The sequence below is a fragment of the Neovison vison genome, chromosome 9, assembly GCF_020171115.1.
Source record: "Neovison vison isolate M4711 chromosome 9, ASM_NN_V1, whole genome shotgun sequence".
NCBI lineage: Eukaryota > Metazoa > Chordata > Mammalia > Carnivora > Mustelidae > Neogale > Neogale vison.
Window position 1 is genome coordinate 9,811,024 of NC_058099.1, and position 20,854 is coordinate 9,831,877.

The 20,854-nt window shown below is 41.7% G+C and overlaps 1 protein-coding gene across 4 annotated transcripts in view; it reads left to right on the forward strand.

Annotated features, from left to right (window-relative positions):
* The window catches only part of SCAI (suppressor of cancer cell invasion), a 136,295-nt gene that overhangs the window by 1,247 nt on the left and 114,194 nt on the right, over window positions 1-20,854 (forward strand). The gene's annotated exons all lie outside the window — the stretch shown is intronic.

Consider the following 20,854-nt stretch of genomic DNA (forward strand, 5'->3'; position numbering starts at 1 on the left):
GGTTGTGAGTTCGAGCCCCAGGTTGGGTGCAGAGATTACTTAAAAATAAGATCTTAGAAACAAAACAAAAGTAATTTGGGGGCACCTGGTTGGCTTCCTTGGTAGAGTGTGCGACTCTTGATCTCAGGGTGATGAGTTTGAGCCCCACATTGGGCATAGAGCTTGCTTTAAAAGATAATTAAAATATATTTAGGGGCGCCTGGGTGGCTCAGTGGGTTAAGACACTGCCTTCGGCTCAGGTCATGATCTCAGGGTCCTGGGATCGAGTCCCGCATCGGGCTCTCTGCTCAGCAGGGAGCCTGCTTCCTCCTGTCTCTCTCTCTGCCTGCCTCTCTGCCTGCTTGTGATCTGTCTGTCAAATTTAAAAAAAAAAAAAAAATATATATATATATATATATATTTAAAAACTAATGCTTACTGAATGTCTCCTGTGTGCCGAGTACCATGTGCAAGTGCTTTATATGTATCATCTTCTGCAATCTCGAAACACCCCAAGGAAGTATGTACTGTTACCACAATTTTGCAGAGGAGGAAACTGAGGCACAGAGAGGCCAGATCACTCATCTAATAAATAATGGAGCCCACATCTGAATCCAGGCAGTCTGACTCCAGAGCTTGGGCTCTTAACCATTATACTGTAATGCCTCTAATAAAAGTACAATTGAAAATAGATTTCCTTACTGCTTTTTCTTTTATGATCATACTTAGTACATAGAGTCCAATAAAAATCAGGGCAAAATCAGTCCAAAAAATCAGGGCATAGGGAAATAGAAACAGAGAGTGTATTTAGTCTGCAAACAAGTGAATTACTGCTTGAGTGATGAAGAAGAGCATCTGTCTATCCCACAAACATCTTCGGGTGCATTTCACATGTCAGATACTATGTAGCAATTATGAGAAGGTTTTTTTTGCACAGAGGTAGGCAGTGGTCTAGAAAGAAAGTAAGTTACAGTAATGAGGATGTGACCAGTAGGGCTACTGTCTTTGTTAATACTTGGCAAGTTACTGATGTTAGCATGCAGAATACCTCAACAGTAAGTAGATATGAAATGCTGATGACAGAAGTGATACCAGCCAAAGGTCCTTTGTCATTTTGGGTCTGTACTGTCCAATATGGTAGCCATATATGGCCATAAAGCACTTGAAATGTGGCTGGCATGGCTGAGGAACTGAATTTTGAATTTTATTAATTGTAATTAATTTAAGTTCGAAGACTGGGATTTGACTGACTGGAAAATGTTCAAGTATGTTTGGAAAAATTGGGGTATGTGAATCTACTTTTTCATCTACAAGTTTTATGAAATTTATATACACATCAAGTATTCCCAGTGAAAATTTATTGTCCAAAACAAGATGTATTCTAAGTAAAAATACACATCAGATTTCCAATCGGTATGAAAAAAATGAATGTAAAATTTTTTATTACTAGTATTTGTATTGATTATATGAAGGAATCGTATTTTAGATATATTAAATTAAAAGTATTACTAAGATTATTTTCACTTTTTTTCTTTTTACTTTTCTAACATGGTTATTCTAAAATTAAAAATAATACATATGGCTTACATTACATTGTTTTTTTGGACCGATTTTAACTCTCAGTACCCCACTACCCTTCTCTTGCTGTGGCCTCCTGACTGCATTCTCTACATCAAATCTGTAGTTCACTCATCATGCTGTCCAAGTTGATCTTGCAGTTCTAATGCTTCAATCCTTCTGTGGTTCCCCATTGCTTATTGAATGTAATTCAGACTTTTTAGCCTAATGATACAAAGAGACTACTTTTGGGGCATCTGGGTGGCCCGGTGGTTGAGCATCCAGCTCTTGATTTCAGCTTGTGTCATCATCTCAGGGTCATGGGATCGAGCCCGTACGTCGGGCTCTGTGCTGAGCATGGCACTTGCTTGGAATTCTCACTCTCCTTCTCCCTCTGGCCCCCCTCTCTTTTTTGCCCCCCCCCCAAAAGACACTGCCTTTATTTCACTTCTGCCTGTGTTCCCAGCAACAGTTTAATACTGCAGCCATGGAAATTCTCAATAATGGACCTCTCAGATGTCTAATATTAAATGACTTAACTTTCTGGTGAATCCTGTATGATGAGTAAATTGCTGAATGTAACTTTGTGTTCTGTTTGCTGTTCTCAGAACTTACGTTCTCTCTTTGCTTTGGGTTTTTGCGCATGATTTCTCTCTCTCTCTCAAATACTTTCTCCTTGTTCCTTGGCAAGCTCCCTCCTTTTGCTTAGCTTAGGGGCACCTGGGTGGCTCAGTGGGTTAAGCCGCTGCCTTTGGCTCGGGTCATGATCTCAGGGTCCTGGGATCGAGTCCCGCATCGGGCGCTCTGCTCGGCAGGGAGCCTGCTTCCTCCTCTCTCTCTGCCTGCCTCTCCATCTACTTGTGATTTCTCTCTGTCAAACAAATAAATAAAATCTTTAAAAAAAAAAGAGTGATTTCACTTCTGCTCTGAGGGCTAATGGAATTTGTGCTTCTGTATTACTGTGTTTAAAATTTTTCTTTTACAATCTAATATAAACATTGATGGGTATACTCACAAAGATAGTTTTCAAGAGTTGTAAAGGGGCTCCTGCGACTAACAAGTTTGAGAGCTGTATGAGAGAACATATTGTAAGAAAGATTAAATTATCCTTCACTTTCAATTCTCGGGATGCTCCTTTCTTTTTTTCTTTTTTTATTTTATTTTATTTTATTTTATTTTTAAAGATTTTGTTTATTTATTTGACAGAGAGAGATCACAAGTAGACAGAGAGGCAGGCAGAGAGAGAGAGGGAAGCAGGCTCCCTGCCGAGCAGAGAGCCTGATGCGGGAATCGATCCCAGGACCCTGAGATGATGACCTGAGCCGAGGCAGTGGCTTAACCCACTGAGCCACCTAGGCGCCCTCCTTTCTTTTTTTAAATAAAGGTTTTATTTATTTGACAGAGAGAGAGCTCATAAGTAGGCAGAGAGGCAGGCAGAGAAAGAGGGGGAAGCAGGCTCCCTGCTGAGCAGTGAACCTGATGCAGATTCTATTCCAGGACCCTGAGATCATGACCTGAGCTGAAGGCAGAAGCTTAACCCACTGAGCCACCCAGGTGCCCCTTGGGATGCTCCTTTAACAATAGGTCCCTCATTGAGGCTCCTTTCCTTCCTTTGGGTGTTTTGACACTTTAAGAGTCCAGAATTGCTGCCTCTGGGAGCCCCCAGCTTGGGCTTCCTGAATATTATTTCTTGTAACCACATTTTCATAAGCATTAGGCAGCAGTGAGTTTAGGCTTCTATTCTTAGTCAAGAATCATGAGAGCATGTATTTTGCCTGTCTGATTAGGTCAGACCCTGATCAAGTCAGGATTTGGACCTGATCAGACAGCCAACATACATCTCTGGAGAGGTTCTGTGTGCAAGACCATGATTTTCCTCAGAAAACAGTTCTTGAATTGCTCTAAAAATAGAAAACAAAATGACTAGTTAAGGCCCTAAAAAGATGGATTGTAAAGAAGGGATGTAATGATCATAGCCAGAAGTTTTTTATAGTTGTTATTATCAGTTGCATACCGTGGCCATAAAAATTCTCAGTATCAAATGGAATGACTTCCTGATGAACACTTCAAGATGAATTAATTGTTGAATTTGGTCTTAAGCATCCCTTTGAGTTGGCCGGCTCTGTAGAGTTGTTGACTGTTGCCCTATATATCCTATTACAGTTGGGAAAACGGTTGCCAAAAGTATCATTTTTATTTTATGGTAGTTGCTGTTAAGTCATTTTTTTTGATAGACATTAGTTAGTGGCTGAATTATTTTTTTCCTTACGTTTTAATTTAAATTCCACTTTAGTTAACATATAGTATAATATTAGTTCCAGGGATAGAATTTAGTGATTCAGTACTTACATACAGTACACGGTGCTCTTCCCAAGGGGACTCCTTAATCCCCATCACCTATTAAACCCAGCATTCCCCAACCCTGCACTCATTCCCTGCTGTGCACTTCCCCTCCTCCTGTTTTTTAAAGATTTTATTTATTTATTTGACAGACGAGATCACAAGTAGGCAGAGAGGCAGGCAGAGAGAGAGGAGGAAGCAGGCTCCCTGCTGAGCAGAGCCCCATGCGGGGCTCGATCCCAGGACCCTGAGATCATGACCTGAGCCGAAAGCAGAGGCTTAACCCACTGAGCCACCCAGGCGCCCCACTCCCGTTATCTTTTGAGATAACACACCTAGTACACACCAAACTATAATCATGTTTAAGAAGAACTAAGAGAATTTGAGATTAGCATTTTATACCCTACTCTTATTAATTTCTCCTGTATTTTTTTCCTCACTAAAACTTTTATTCCTTTATCTTAGTCTATCTTTGTACCCCTGGCACTGAGGGGGTGCTCAATAAAACCACAGTGAACCAATACATGAGTTGGTAGCAAGAGGGAGTTCATGTATGTTGGGGCTTTAGTGCTCCAAAATGCTGTGGCACTATTTAAGGACCCTGATAAGGTGTACTAGACTAAAAGGAGTTTTAAGATTAGGAAATTTGATCTCTGTGTGGTTTTGGAAATTCTAAAGACTTCAGCATGTCTGCTTATAATGTTTGGATCATGAGTTTGAGCATCCTCTCAGATCCTATCAGGAACAAGACCCATTTGCTTGGATAGGATTCATGCTGATTAAAGTTTTACCGTGTGATTTGGGGGCTTTTTTTAGTGATGCGTTTAAAGCCAAGAGATCTAAGCATTTTGATGGTATATGCAATTTGTCTGAATTACATTTGAATTCTAAAACCATTTAAGTGCTCTCTAGTCCTGGATACCAGGCATATAGACACCAGTGAGATTTGGCCCTTGCTGGGGTAAAACTCATGTAGTAGTGGAGAAGGCAGACCCAAACAATGGGCAATGTAATGACTTTGTACGTACACGAAGGATTTATGGTAATTCTGGATACTGGCGGTAAGGGCACTTTGCACAGACATCTCATCCAGGCCCTGGAGGTTTTGGGGAGGTTACTTTGGTGGTAGTGTGGTTATTGAAATGACAGAGTAGACCTTGGATGGACTGATGAGGTCTTAAGTGAGCTGAATTCAGGACCCGAACCAGGTATCAGGTATGGAAAGAAAGGTGTTTTTAATAGTTTGGGCTGTGATGTCAGTTTTTAGAGATTAAGCAGTGGTTCTCAAAAAAGGGCAAGTGGTGGGGCACCTGGGTGGCTCAGTGGGTTAAAGCCTCTGCTTTTGGCTCAGGTCATGATCCCAGGGTTCTGGGATCGAGCCCCGCATCGGGTTCTCTGCTCAGCAGGGAGCCTGCTTCCCTTCCTCTCTCTGCCTGCCTCTCTGCCTACTTGTGATCTATCTGTCAAATAAATAAATAAAATCTTAAAAAAAAAAAAAGGGCAAGTGGTTCTCAAAAAGAGGCAGTTCTGCCTCCTGGGGGGCATTTGGCAATGTCTGGAGATATTCTTGGTTGTTACAAGTAGGGGCATCTAGTGGGGCCAGAAATGCTGCTGAACACCCTACAGTGTTCCCTATAGAGTGGCCTCTAACATCGAAGAATTATTCAGCTCAAATTGTCGATGATGGGAAGTCGAGAAATCCTGGACTACAGTCAAATCCCAGCTCTTCCAAATACTGCCCTTGGACTCCAGAACAAAGTACGATTCAATCTCTGAACCTGTTTGCCCTTTTGCAAAAAGCAGGTGTTGACAGTACTTCCCTTGGAGGATTATTCCCTCTTCTAATAGCATATAAATTGTGGGAGTGCAGGGACTTTTGTCTATTGAAAAAAATAGATTCATTGGGTACTGGGTGGCTCGGTGGGTTAAAGCCTCTGCCTTCGGCTCAGGTCATGATCCTAGAGTCCTGGGATCGAGCCCCGCATCGGGCTCTCTGCTCAGCTGGGAGCCTGCTTCCTCCTCTTTCTCTGCCTGCCTCTCTGCCTACTTGTGATCTCTGTCAAATAAATAAATAAAATCTTAAAAAAAAATAGATTCATTGGAGTGATGAATGTAAAGTACATGATAACAGTGACCTGACATGCATTAAATACTTAATAAATGATACCTGTGACTGTCATTAGTTTAAATATTCTTATTTTGTCTTTCCTTTTAGTCTTTTATTTTTATTTATTTTTTTAAAAAGATTTTATTTATTTATTTGACAGAGAGAGATCACAAGTAGGCAGAGAGGCAGGCAGAGAGAGAGAGAGAGAGAGGAAAGCAGGCTCTCCGCTCAGCAGATAGCTCGATGCGGGACTGGATCCCAGGACCCTGGGATCATGACCTGAGCCGAAGGCAGTGGCTTAACCCACTGAGCCACCCAGGCGCCCCTTAGTCTTTTATTTTTTAAAATCCTTCTAGTCTTTTAAAAAACACATTGACTGAGGTTATTATTAGTGCAAAAAAAGTACACTAATTTTAAGTATGCAATTTGATGAATTTTGACAAATGTATACAGTTGTGTAGCCACCCACTGTAATTATGATCTTGAACATCAGCATTACTATCCTCCCCACCCCCACATTTGCTCATGTTGCCTTGTAGCCATGATTCTGGAAACCACTGGTCTTTTTATCCTATTATTTATAGTTCTGTTTTTTCTAGAATCTCATATAAGTATATCATTCATTAGTTAGTCCTTGGTGTCTTGCTTCTTCCTTGGCATAAAGCTGTTGAGATTCATCCATGTTCTTATTCATAACTGTAGTTAATTTATTCTTATTGCTGAGGACCAGTGTATGTATGTTTTTACATTGTATGATTTTTACCATAATTTGTTTATGCATTTGCCAGTTGACAGACATTGGCTTGTTTCTGGTTTTTGGCTAGTATAAATGCATCTGTTAATGAACATTTGAGTTAAGTCTTTGGGCAGATATGTTTTCATTTCTCTTGAGTAGATAGATGCCTATGAGTGGACTTGCTGGGTCTTATGGTAAATGTATGCTTAACTCTTTAAGAAATTGCCAGACTGGGGGCGCCTGGGTGGCTCAGTGGGTTAAGCCTTTGCCTTCAGCTCAGGTCATGATCTCAGGGTCCTGGGATCGAGCCCTGCATTGGGCTGTCTGCTTGGCAGGGAGCCTGCTTCCTCCTCCCCCTCTGCCTATCTTTCTGCCTACTTGTGATCTCTGTGTCAAATAAATAAGTAAAATCTTTAAAAAAAAAAAAGGATATTGCCAGACTGTTCTCCAAAGTGGCTGTACTATTTTGCATACCTGCCAGCAATGTTTGGGATTCCACATGCTTCCTGTCCTCACCAATATTTGATATTGCCATTCTTTTTCTTTTAAAAAGCTTTATCAAGGTATAATGGCATGCAGTAAGCCACACATACTTGAGGGGCACAATTTGATAAGTTTTGACACATGTGTATACCCTTGAAACCATCACCATTGTTTGCCATTCTGGGGGTGTATAGTGATATATATCCTTCTTTTTTTTTTTTTTTTAAAGATTTTATTTATTTATTTGACAGAGAGAGATCACAAGTAGGCAGAGAGGCAGGCAGAGAGAGAGAGGAGGAAGCAGGCTCCCTGCCGAGCAGAGAGCCCGACGCGGGACTCAATCCCAGGACCCTGGGATCATGACCTGAGCTGAAGGCAGCGGCTTAACCCAGTGAGCCACCCAGGCACCCTATCCTTCTGTTTTTAATTTCCCTTTCCATACTGATCGATCTTGTTGAGCATCTTTTAATGTATTTATTTGCCATTCGTAAAACTTCTTTTGTGGGTTTTCTTTTCATATCTTTTGTCCATTTTTTATCAGTTGTTTGTCTATGTATACAGTTATAAGGTTTCTTTATTCTGGAAACAAATGTTTTGCAAGTATTTTCCTCCAGTCTGTGGCTTGTCTTTTCCTTTTCTTCACAATAGTTTTAGCTTGAATAATAGGTTGGATGGCAACGCTTTTAATCGAGACAGCAGAGACAGGAGCAAATTTGGAAGGGTAAGATTATGAGTTTATTTTGACTATATGGAGTGTAAAGTGCTTCAGAGCCCCCCATCTCTCACCAGTCAGGTAGAAACATGGATCTGGAGCTGAGAAGGGAGTAGGGCTTTCGATACAGAGCTGGAAGCCATCAGTAAATAGTTTTCCAAGTTATGCAAATGAAGTAAGTAACTGAGGGAGACCATCTTGAGTGGAAAGTGAAGAAGAACAGAGCATTTTAATAGCTTGGTGTACACTGGGGAGGGTATATGATATGGTGAGTACTGTGAAATGTGTAAACCTGACGACTCACAGACCTGTACCCCTGGGGCAAATAATACATTATATGTTAATAAAAATGATTAATAAAAAAATAAATAATAAAAAAATTTTGGTGTGGAAATAGACCAGACTATGTTCTGTTTTTTGCATGTTCTGTCTTTGCAGTATTATCTGTCCATTGCAGTCTTTCTGTATGTAGTCATCAAACAAATAATTATCTCTGGGAGATAGATCTCCATACTCTTTGGTGAGGAACCGATTCTTGAGTTAGTTGTATTGAAAACCAGGTGAACATTTTCCAATTTACACTGAAACACAGGAACATCCTCTGCTTAGAGAGTTTGTATATGACACTGTTTGCCTTACTAACGTCCCTACAGAAATGCAGTGGTTTTGGTAAAGCTGTTTCTTACAGCATGTGTCGGTGAAAACCTAGGACATATCAAAATTCAGTTCTGCAAAAACAGATTTTACAGGGCCCAGGATAATACGGTCAACGTGGTAAGCATTTTCATGGTAATATTTTGCTCAAGATAAAACCTAGACTGGCTCAAGAAGTGATATTTTTAAGGGTGTTAAAAAATGAGCCCAAAGATTCATTGGGACTAATTCAAGGGCTTCCGGGAGGGTGGGAGTAGGCAGAAGGAAGTTAAACAGGCCGGCTTCCAAGGCTCCACGCTGACTTTTATGTATGTATGTCCGTATGCGTAGATGTCTGTATGTGTGTTTTTAATGTGGAAAACTTCAAATACAAAATTAGAATGCTACAGTGAACTTAAATTGTTCATCCAGCTTCAATAATTATCAGTTGAATCCTGTTTCGTTTATATATCCTCCTACTCTACCTGAAGCATATGCCACACATGGTATTCATCTCTAAATACGGTAGTATGCGTCGTTGAAAGATAAGGACTCTTTTAAAACACATTACCACAGTACCATCAACAATAACTTAGTGTTCCCCTAGTATCATCAAATATCTGTCTTTTCAGTGTTCAGATTTCCACATCTGGCTAATCATTTTTTTAAAATGTCTGTCTGGGGGCACCTGGGTGGCTCAGTGGGTTAAGCCTCTGCCTTCGGCTCAGGTCGTGATCTCAGGGTCCGGGGATCGAGGCCCGCATCGGGTTCTCTGCTCAGTGGAGAGCCTGCTTCCCCCTACCTCTCTGCCTGCCTCTCTGCCTACTTGTGATCTCTCTGTCAAATAAAGAAATAAAATCTTTTAAAAGAGTAAAAATAAGATGTTTATGTGTCTGGAATGTGAGGGTGGCTCAGTCATTTAAGCATCTGACTCTTCATTTTGATTTGGGTGGTGACTGCAGGGTCATGAGATTGAGCCCCATGTTAGGCTCTGGCTCAGTGGGGAGTTGGCTTGAGATTCTCTCTCTCCTTTCGCAAAAGATCTTTTTTTAAAAAAAATAAGTAGGGCATGGGTGTCTCAGTGGGTTAAGCCGCTGCCTTCGGCTCAGGTCATGATCTCAGGGTCCTGGGATCGAGTCCCATATCGGGCTCTCTGCTCAGCGGGGAGCCTGCTTCCCTCTCTCTCTCTCTGCCTGCCTCTCTACCTACTTGTGATCTCTCTCTGTCAAATAAATAAATAAAATCTTAAAAAAAACATAAGTAAAAGTACAGTGTCTGTTCAAATCAGGATCCAGGTCAGGTTCATAGCTTGCAGTATGTTGAATAGATCTCAAGTTCTTTTAAGTCTGTAGTTTCCCCCATACTGTTTATTTGTTGAAGGAAGTATGTTTGTTACTAAGAGTGTCCCACGGTCTGTGATGCTTGGGTGGCTCAGTCAGTTAAGCGTCTGCCTTTGGCTCAGGTCATTATCCCACGGTCCTGGGATCAAGTCCTGCATCAGGCTCCTTGCTCGGCGGGGAGCGTGCTTCTCCCTCTGCCTCTCCCTGCCACTCCCCCTGCATGTGCTCTCTTTCCCTCTCTTTCTCTGACAAATAAATAAATAAAATATTTTTAAAAAGAGTTTCCCACAGTCTGAATTTTTAATTTCTGAAAAAGTTGAAGTATGATTTATGTACAATAAAATTTACCTATTTTAGCGTATGGATTTTGACAAATACATAGAGTTGTTTACTTACCACTACAGTCATGGTCTCTAACAGTTCCATCATTCCCCCAAATTCCCTTCTGTCCCCGCTGACCACTTGACAGCCAATGAACAGTCTTTCCACAGTCTGGATTTTGCTGGTTCTCTCCATCCCCATGGTATCATTTAGCATGTTTCTCTATTCCTTGTGTGTCTTATAAAATAGTAGTTACAGCTAGTTCTAGATATTTGATGATTGAAGACCTATTTTTTAATTTTTTTGGAGGGAACACTTCATAGGAATGGTGTGTACTTCCATCAAGTCTTCTCATTTTTTGATGTTAGGAACCCATAGTAATCAGTGTCCATGTTTATAATTTTATTTGGGGTTATAGATGGTGACGTTCTGGTTCTGTTACTTCTTTGTTATTAGCTAGAATATTTATATAAAGAGAAGTTTCCCTGTTGACTCGAACATTTACTTTTTTTTATTTTTGCAATTAACATAGAGTTAAATTGTTTTCTTATGTGTGCAGTTCCATGAACTTTGAACATGTGTAGATTCATGTGACCACCACTGTATTCAGGGTACAAAACATTGCAGTTACCTCAAAAAACTCTCTTGTGCAGTTCTGTTGCAGTCACCTCCTCCTTGCATCCCTGCTCCCTGGCAACTGATCTGTTCTCCTTCCGTTCATTGACTTCCGTGATTTTCCTTAAGTGTGGTGTGTAAAAGGAAAAGCAGAATAAATGCTCCTTTGTCCCCCACTTTTTTTTCCTTACCATATTTCAGTAGGAGTTAGATTCCTAGTGTACTCCAAAGGCAGCTGGCTTTCTTTCTTTTTTGCTTTATGAAAAGTATTATCAAGTCATGGATTTAAACATATTTGATGCATTTCGGTCCATTATGGTTATTTTTCTTATTGATGTTCACATTGACCTAGCTTTGCCCAATGGAAGCCTCTTTAAATTGGCTCCTCGGTCTTTTTGACACAACTCCAGGGAACTTTGCTAGCTTCCTTGCTTCCTACTTAGACAAGGTATTCTAGGCCCATCTTGTAGTTTCCTCCTCTGACCTAGAACTGACCATTCTCCAAACAGACCTGTTTCTTCTGGCATCACTTTGCTTCTAACTATCTTTTCATATCCTGAGACTCTATTTGAAAGAAAGGACTACACAACCTAAAAGTAGTTTGAAAGCAGCAAATCTAGAGGAATGGATTATATATTATGTGTTTCAATAATCCTTCATAAATGTAGTTTTTAAATTTAGGTTTGTGATAGAAGTTGAGTAGCACACAGTTGGGAGTTATATTTTAGGTTACGATCCTGAAATATGGGTAATCTGTAATGCTGAGTATGGCTGAATCTATTGAGAGATCAAGTGACCAGGTGGTAGAATTGACTTTTTCTTTTTTATGGAAATTGTGGATTTCTAACCTAAATGAATGGCTTTCCCACAAGACCAGGATTTTTCTGAGTTGGGGGGGGGGCATGGGAATCCCAGGCAGAAACACCATCCCCAGCTAAACACCAATTGCTGAATGTTCTATATATTCTTTAGGAGAGTATAACCTGGAAAAAATTGTGGGTAATACAATTTTTATTTTATTTATTTATTTGACAGAGAGAGAGAGAGAGAGAACATAAGTAGGCAGAGCATCAGGCAGAGGGAGAGGAAGAAGCAGGCTCTCCCCTGAGCCGGAAGCCCAATGTGGGGCTCGATCCCAGGACCCTGAGATCCTGACCTGAACCAGAGGCAGCTGCTTAACCGACTGAGCCACGCAGGTACCCCCAAAACCTTAATGTTTTGATGGAGCAATCTATTTAGAACTTTCTTTGAAACTACCAAGAGTAGGGACGCTTGGGTGCCTTGGTTGGTTCAGCATTCGCCTTTGGCTCAGGTCATGATCTCAGAGTTTTGGGATCCAGTTCCTCATCAGGCTCCTTGCTCAGTGGAGAGCCTGCCTCTCCCTCTGCCTATCGTGCCTGTTCTTGTGCCCAATTTCTCTCTCTCTCTCTCTGGCAAATAAATAGATAAAATCTTAAAAAAGAAAAGAAAGAAACAACCAGGATTAACGAGTTGTAAAAGAGATCCATAAATTGGTTAATTAGTTGACTATATAGTAGGGCTATGAATTTTTTTAAAGATTTTATTTATTTATTCAAGGGGGGATGGCACACAAGCAAGGGGAGGAGCAGAGGGGAGGGAAGAGAGACAAGCAGACTTTGCACTTAGCTCAGAGCCCAGTGGGGCTCGATCCCACAACCTTGGGATCATCACCTGAGCCCAAACCAAGAGTTGGATGCTCAACCAACTGAGCCACCAAGGTGCCCCAGTAGGTATGAATTTTATTTCACGAAATCAGGTAACCAGGAAATGTTACAATATTTTAATTCTTTTATATGAAATTAAATCCAGCCTTGGGACACATGCCCCTCCCACCCCAATCCACCAAACTGATGAAAAATTCGGTCTCAGTGATTAAGAATGGGCATCTACCCCTCTTCCGGGTTGTAGAAGAATCTCAGAGCCAGGCAAAGGGTGAAAGGTAATTTTTAGTCCATAATGGCTGTGACTGGTAGGAATGTTGTCTGAGTGAGTATGATTCCTTGAGGTTTGGTGGCTCTAACAGTTATGGCCAACTTTAGGCACACGAATTTTTGCTAGCTATGGGGATTCCAGGGTAGAAGTTTTGGCTTTCTTAGGTACAACACACATCCATTTCTCTCTAAGGACCTGCCATTTATCTGGAGCACTGCTAGAAGTGGGGTTGCAGGCCCTGTCTTATTGTGGGTCCTGAAGAAGTCCTTCCTCTTACTAGATAATTCACTCGTTTTTTTAAAAAGTATTTTTTAATGTATTCATTAGAGAGAGAGAGGGAGACAGAACACAAGCAGGGGGTGAGGCAGAGAGAGAGAGAGAGAGAAGCAGACTCCCTGCCGAGCAGGGAGCCCATCTCTGGGCTTAGTCCCAGGACCTGGGGATCATGACCTGAGCCCAAGGCACACGCTTAACCATCTGAGCCATGCAGGCGCCCCAGTTCACTCATTTTTTCCTCTCGTTTCTACCTTTCTGCCCTCCGAGGTGCTGTTCTTCCACCCTTCCCTCAGCGTCATCTCCTCAAGGAGCTCACATTTTCAGAAAACAAACACAAACCTCTCCTGAGGCTAGGACTGTCTTGGAGACTGGGGAATACAGTGAGAATAAGACATCACTGATGCCTTAATAGCTATCCAGCTACTTTTTTTTCTTCATTGATTCTTTTAGTCCCTGTAGTGGTTTTAAAGATCTGTCTACAAATTCTTTGGTTCTCCTTTCTTTAAAAGATGGAGCTTAATTCTCCTCCCCTCGACTGTGGGCTGGACTTCTGACTCCCTTCTAGTAGCTGGAAAACAGTGGAAGTAATGAGACCTCACATCCCAGATGAGGTTGTCAGGAGACTTCAGCCTGTCTCGGGCGTACTCTTTCCCTCTCTCTCAAATCACTTGCTGTAAGGAAGACTAGCTGCCATGATGCGAGGCAGCCCTGGACAGACGAGAGCCCCTTGCCGTGTTGTGAAGACAGGCAGCCGATGGTGAGGGCCACATGGTAAGGAAGAAAGCCTGCCAGCAACCACATGAGTGAGTTTGGAAGGGGATCCTGCATTAGTTGAGCCTTGAGATGACTCCAGCCCTGGCCAACAGCTTGACTTACTATCCTGGCTTCACACGGGCTGAGTTATATAAGCCTGTGATTTCGGGGGCTGGGGGGACTATTTCCTTTCTTTCAACACTGGCTCTGTTGTACCCAAGGGATGAGTCTCTGGCTAAGCTTTCTCTCCTGGGTAGGTCTCTGAGGGGCACTGGGATGTGTGTGTGTGTGTGTGTGTGTTTTGGAAGCAGCTATCTTTTGATTAACAGCACTGCAGGACAACTGACTTTCAGGCAGTGATGTGTGCCTATGGTAATAGCCGAATCTTCAACCATTTGCTTTCCTCTTCAGAGTCTTTGCTCTATCCCTGGACTTTCGTCCCACAGATTGAGAGTTAGTCCACGCTCCTGTTCATTCTTATTAAGGCAAGAGACAAAAGGTCGTTGCCCAGTAAAATTCAGTTTTCCTTTGCCTGGTATCTGTCACTAGGCTTTGAACTTTTTTTCAACCCCTTTCTTGGGTGATGGATAATTTTATGCCAGTAACAATAGAGAATGAAATGAATGAATAAAATCATATGCATTTTAGAACTTAGAATTTTATTAAAAATAAGAGGTTTCCCTAAACTTCATTGAAGAATAAATGAGTAGAACTCAATTTTCTAGTAGTTGCTGGAATAAAGGCAATAAACTAAGTGATGTCCGAAGTTTCTTCCAACTCAAACATCTTTAATTTTCAGAGAGAAATTACTCACTCTCCTTCATTTTGTCACTGTCTTATTCTGGGAAGTACATAACCATCTTTTCTTCTCTTCTCTATCGTTAGGCCCTGAAGATAATCACTTATAGGCCATCAAACTCATTTTATCACAGAGGAGGAGAAGCTCCAGGTTATTGTTTTTAGTCTGTCCCTCTTTTTTTTTTTTTTAAAGATTTTATTTATTTGACCCAAAGAGGGAGAGTACAAGCAGGGGGAGTGGCAGGCAGAGAGGAAGGGAGAAGCAGGCTTCCCACTGAGCAGGCAGCCTGACCCAGGGCTCCATCCCAGGACTCTGAGATCATGATTTGAGCTGAAGGCAGGTGCTTAACCGACTGAGCCACCCAGGCCCCCTGTTGCCTTTTTTTTTTTTTTTTCTTTTTAAATTTTTATTTATTTATTTTTTAAAGATTTTATTTATTTGACAGAGATCACAAGTAGGCAGAGAGGCAGACAGAGAAACAGAGGGAAACAGGCTCCCCGCTGAGCAGAGAGCCCAATGTGGGGCTCGATCTATGACCTGAGCCGAAGGCAGAGGCTTTAACCCACTGAGCCACCCAGGTGCCCTACCTGTTGCTTTTTGCAGGAAAAGTCTACTTAGTAAAATCCAATAAACACTATTAACAACAACAAAAAAAACACCAACACTATTAACAAAAAATCAACTTTGATATAAACTGACACATAACCTTCCATTGTTGTAATAGCCTGTGTTTCCTAAAGATACCAGCAATGCCAGGTTCATTCTGCATTTCTCCTCACATTGTGACCTTGACACTTGTCCCACATGCTGTTGAAGTTTGTGTCCCCATCCCTTAACCAGAGCAGGCCTTTGTAACTGTCTCCATCAAAAGAGCATGGCTCAGGCAAAACTGTGTGACTCATGGGGCTAGGTCATAGAAATGCCATGTGCTTCTACCTTCCTCTCTTGGGTTACTTACTTTCAGAACCAAGTTCCCAGGCTGTGCTGTGAGGGCTCAAGTGAGACTCCGTGTGGGAGAAATTAAAGCTCCTGGCCCTCGGCCCCAGCTGCGCTCCCAGCTGACATCTAGCCTCAGCTTGCCAGCTGTGTGAGTGAGCCATCCTAAAAGCGGATCCTAATCCTCCAGATCCCCATCATACAGCCCCAGTGGTGCCCGTGGAGAGGAGAGAAGAGCTGTCCCTGCCAGGCCCTACCCAGCTGCAGATTCACAAGCGCAAGTGAAGACAGTTGTTTCAAGCCACTAAGTTATACAGCAGAGGATGACTGAATTGGCCTCCCGTTCTGCCAGAGCTTAGAGAAGAGAACCTTCTATGTATTAAAGTGCTTCATTGTAGAAACAAAACCTATTTCCACCTTCAGGAGTGCTGTTAGCATCATAAAAGAAGAAAAACAGATTCCGTGTCCTCTTCCCTTAGAGATTTTTTTATCTCCTAGGCTTTCATTTTATGTATTTATTAAATGATGGGTCTTTTAAATTAAAGAATACTGCAGAATTGCAAATGGTGGAAGTACTACCCCTGCCCAGATAACTCCATTCTTATGTACTTCTAATATGGAATGTCGTGTGCATGTTAATAATGGGTAGTGACTTTGGAATCATTCAGGCGAGGTACGTGACCTTGGATAGCAACATCCTCTCTGTAACTGTTTCTTCTCTGCAATGGTTGCTGTAAGTCTTCTGTGCTATATACCTACGAAGTGTTTACATAGTGCCTGTCACACAATGTTGGCTCTTCAGTACTACTGCTAGTCACTATTACTTTTATTGGCATTTTTACTTTTAGACAAGGGAGGGGAAGGATAACCAGCAGGAAGATTGCAGTCTGAAATGATGGAGCGAATATTTCTAAGAAGTTAGGGACAAAGGGATGTTGGGAAGTCTAAAGCGACTAAAGAATGAATGAGCATGTTTGAGATTTTTATAAGGCTTAAAATTGCAGCTACGAGGTGAAGACCTGAGGGACTCCTTTGGGAAAAAAAGATTAAGGAGAAGGTGATGAAGAAATTTCAGAATCAGGTTGGGCTGGTGCCGGTTTTTGGACTTCTTGGTGATGGTTGGCATTTACTGATCTATTAGCCAGCGATTTCTCATACATATTACCTGTTGTCACCAGTTCATTTTTTAACAAGCCCTTTACATTTATTAATGAATACTTTACATGCAACAAATGTATAGATCCTAAGTATTCGGTTCAACTGTTTGTTTCCATCAGTTCTTAATTGTTTAGTGTTCAGGCTGGTCACAGAGTAGAGTCAATGACCTAAATGGGAGAAGGGGACTGAGGGAAGATAACTTAATTCCCAGGGTGCTCGTTGGTCCTTATTAGCAGGTCAGGTTAATGTTTGTTAGAAGACAAAGGATGAATACCCAACTTTTGTATCAACATGGACAGGAGTGGAAGAGATTATGCTGAGTGAAATAAGTCAAGCAGAGGAGAGTCAATTATCATATGGTTTCACTTACTTGTGGAGCATAAGGAATAACATGGAGGACATTGGGAGATGGAGAGGAGAAGGGTGTTGGGGGAAATTGAAGAGGGAGATGAACCATGAGAGACTGTGGACTCTGAAAACAAACTGAGGGTTTTGGATGGGAGAGGAGAGGGGGGTTGGGTGAGCCTGGTGGTGGGTATTAAGGAGGGCACGTATTGCATGGAGCACTGGGTGAGGTGCATAAGCAATGAATTCTGGAACACCGAAAAGAAATAAAATAAAAATCTGAGGAAAACTTAAAAGAATATAATGACAACACATACATAATGTGAAATGGGGTCTCTTCTATACACCATCTGAAATCATGTATTTTGTAATTGACCAATTAAATAAGTGAAGGGCTGATAGCCCAAAACCGGAAGTACAGAAGGGCTCTGCTTATAAGTGGTTCATCTATAGATTGTATGTATATGGACTTGAATGAATAACAACCTCACACTCTTCCTTACCCCTGCAAAAATACATACATAAATAAATAAACAGCAAAAAAAAAAAAAAAAGAAGAAGACGAAGAAGAAGACAAATGGTAATTGTTCCCATTTACAAATAGAGAAGCTGGGGCTCAGGAGAGTAAAGTGATTTACCTAGAGTAACACAGCTAGGAAGTAGCTCAAGCAAGACAAAACTCAGTTTTTCTGTCTCTGTGATATTTTTGCAGTTACAGAGTGAAATAATGACATAGGCATTTTTTTTTTAACTTTAGTGGAGATAATGTCCTATAACGGTTTTATTAAAGTCCTATAAGTAAAAGGAAAACAGTTCTTGAAGTGTATGTCTTCTAGTTTCACATGCTTCAGATTTCCTCAAGCTGTTAAAATTATGATTATTATTATTTTTAAAGATTTTATTTATTTATTTGACAGAGAGAAATCACAAGCAGACAGAGAGGCAGGCAGAGAGAGAGAGAGACAGAGAGGGAAGCAGGCTCCCTGCTGAGCAGAGAGCCCGACTCGGGACTCGATCCCAGGACCCTGAGATCATAACCTGAGCCAAAGGCAGCGGCTTAACCCACTGAGCCACCCAGGCGCCCCTAAAATTATTATTTTTAATTTTCTCATTTTCTATAATTGACATAGTGTAGTTTATCAGATACTCCTCTCCAATGGCTAAGGTGATTAGGTAAAAGTAGTTGTTTGGGATAACCTAGTGCAATTTTACCTTTAAATATCCAAGAAAATAAAGAGCATTAAGAATGAAAAGAATCTGTCTCCAGACAGCTTATGCTGTTATAAGTCTCTTAGATAAAAGATTTAAAGGTAGAAATGATGTAAGTGATGTTACTTAATTTTCCTGGACAACAAACAACCTTGTGCTCAAGACTAGATGATGGACAAGTAATTTGAAAGGTTACCAAGTGGAGAGGTACCTGGGTGGCTCAGTTGGGTAAGCTTCTTTTTTTTAAAGATTTTATTTATTTATTTGAGAGAGAGAGAGAGTGAATGAGCAGGGTGTAGGGGCAGAGAGAGAGGGACAAGCAGACTCCCTCCTGAGCAGGGATCTGGATGTGGGGCTCCATCCTGGGACCCTGAGATCATTACCTGAGCTTAGAGTAGACGTTTAACCAACTGAGTCCTATTACTATTTTTTTAAAGTAAACTCTACCCCCAAGATGGGGCTCAAACCCAGGACCCTGATCAATGATCACATGTTCTACCTACTGAGGCAGCCAGGTGCCCCAACAATTTTTTAGGTAGAGAGAGAGATGGGGGAGGGAGCAGGCTCAGTCCCAGGACCCTGAGATCATGACCTGAGCTGAAAGCAGAGGCTTTAACCCACTGAGCCACCCGGGTGCCCCTCTTCATCTTTTTTTTTTTAAAGATTCAGTTCATGGGACACCTGGGTGGCTCAGTTAGTTGGGCCTCTGCCTTTGGCTCAGGTCATGATCCCGAGGTCTTGGGATCGAGCCCTGCATTGGGCTCCTTGCTTGGCGAGGAGCCTGCTTTTCCCTCTCCCTCTGCTGCTTGTTCTCTCTCTCTCTTGTCAAATAAATAAATAAAATCTCTAAAGAAAATTAAGATTTTATTCATTAGAGAGAGAGAGTATGTGTACAAGCATGAGGGGAGGGGGAGGGCAGAACAGAGGGAGAGGGAGAGACAGGGAGCGTGATGCGGGCGGGACTGGAATCCAAGCCTGGGAGATCAGGACCTGAGCTGCAGGCAGATGCCCAACTGACTGAGCTACCCAGGTGCCCTGGATTTTTTCTTTTTTAATACTTTGTGTTAGGGGTGCTGGGGTGGCTCCGTGGGTTAAGCCTCTGCCTCTGGCTCGGGTCGTGGTCCCGGGGTCCTGGGATCAGGCCCCGCATCGGGCTCTCTGCTCAGCGGGGAGCCTGCTTCCCCCTCTCTCTCTGCCTGCCTCTCTGCCTACTTGTGATCTCTCTCTGTCAAATAAATGAAAATAAAATCTTTAAAAAAACAAAACAAAACAACTGTGTGTTATGTCCTAGCATTACCTTTTTTTTTTTTTCCTGCAATTGTTCTAGTTTGGCCTGTGGGCGCTCTTCAGTTTGCTGCTGTGTCCCTTTGATGTACTCCTATCATTGTGGGTTAAAAAAATTTTTTTTTATTTTGATGCTTCCTTACTCTTTGGCACAAGATGCTCCAGGGTCATCATGTATATTTCTTGCCTCAGTCATAGAATCAGACATTTCTCCAAGGAACCCTGTTTCCTTCTATTGGAGCATGGTATTAAAAACCAAAATCTGGGGTCACGTGGCTGGCTCAGTTGGTAGAACATGCGGCTTATGATCTCTGGGTCATGTGTTCAAGCCCCATGTTGGGCATGGAGCCTACGCAAAGGAAAAAAAAAAGTCAAAATCTAGGTTCTGAGTATGCTTGTTCCTATTAGGGAACAATGTGGTATTAATGAGCATTCTTCTGATGACAAATGAAGTCGTGTACCTTTATACATGTTTACTGGGTTTTTGTATGTCCTGTTTTTCATGTGACAAGCCTGTTCAAGAATTTTATTCAGTGGCTGAGCTGTAGTTATGACAGAGACTGTATGGCCTACAAAGCCTAAAATATTTACTATTTAGCCCTTTACAGATAAAGGTTGCTTACACTTATAGTTATGGTAGCTGTTTTAATGTCAGTTCTGGGTTGGTTTTGATTGGTTGATTTTTCTCATTATCACTGGTCATATTTTCCTGTTCCTCTGAATACCTAGTAATATTTGTTTGGATGCCAGACATTGTGGAGGGACTGGAGTTTTGTTTGATTTTAGGGGTTTTTTTCCTCCTTATATATTTCTGGAGATTTTTTCTGGTATGCAGTTAAATTATATAGAAATATTTTGATCCTTTTGGGTATTGGTTTTAAGTTTTGTTGGGTGGGGCCAAAGCAACAGCGCTTTCAGTTCTAGGACTTATCATTCTTTCCTTGTGGCAAGACTTTGTGGAATACACTACCAGGAAATTACAAGGTTTTCTAAGTCTGGCTGATGGGAATAGGTGCTATTGTTGGCTTTGTAAACTCTAGGCACTGTTCCCTCAATTACTCTTGGATGATTTTTTCCCTCTGTGTTTGGTAGTTTTCTTGGATGCATGGGCCAGTGCGTACTCAGTGGAACACTTTAGAGGGACTCCCCACAGATCTCTAGTATTTTCTCTCTGTTTAGCTTTTTCGTCTAGAATATTCTACTCTGAACTTCATCCTCCTGGACTCCAGCTCCATCTTCTCAATTTAGGACATTCCTTGGGCTCTGCCTGGGCTCCTCTTCCCTGTGCCACACCCAGGAAATGCTAAGCGGTAAGCTG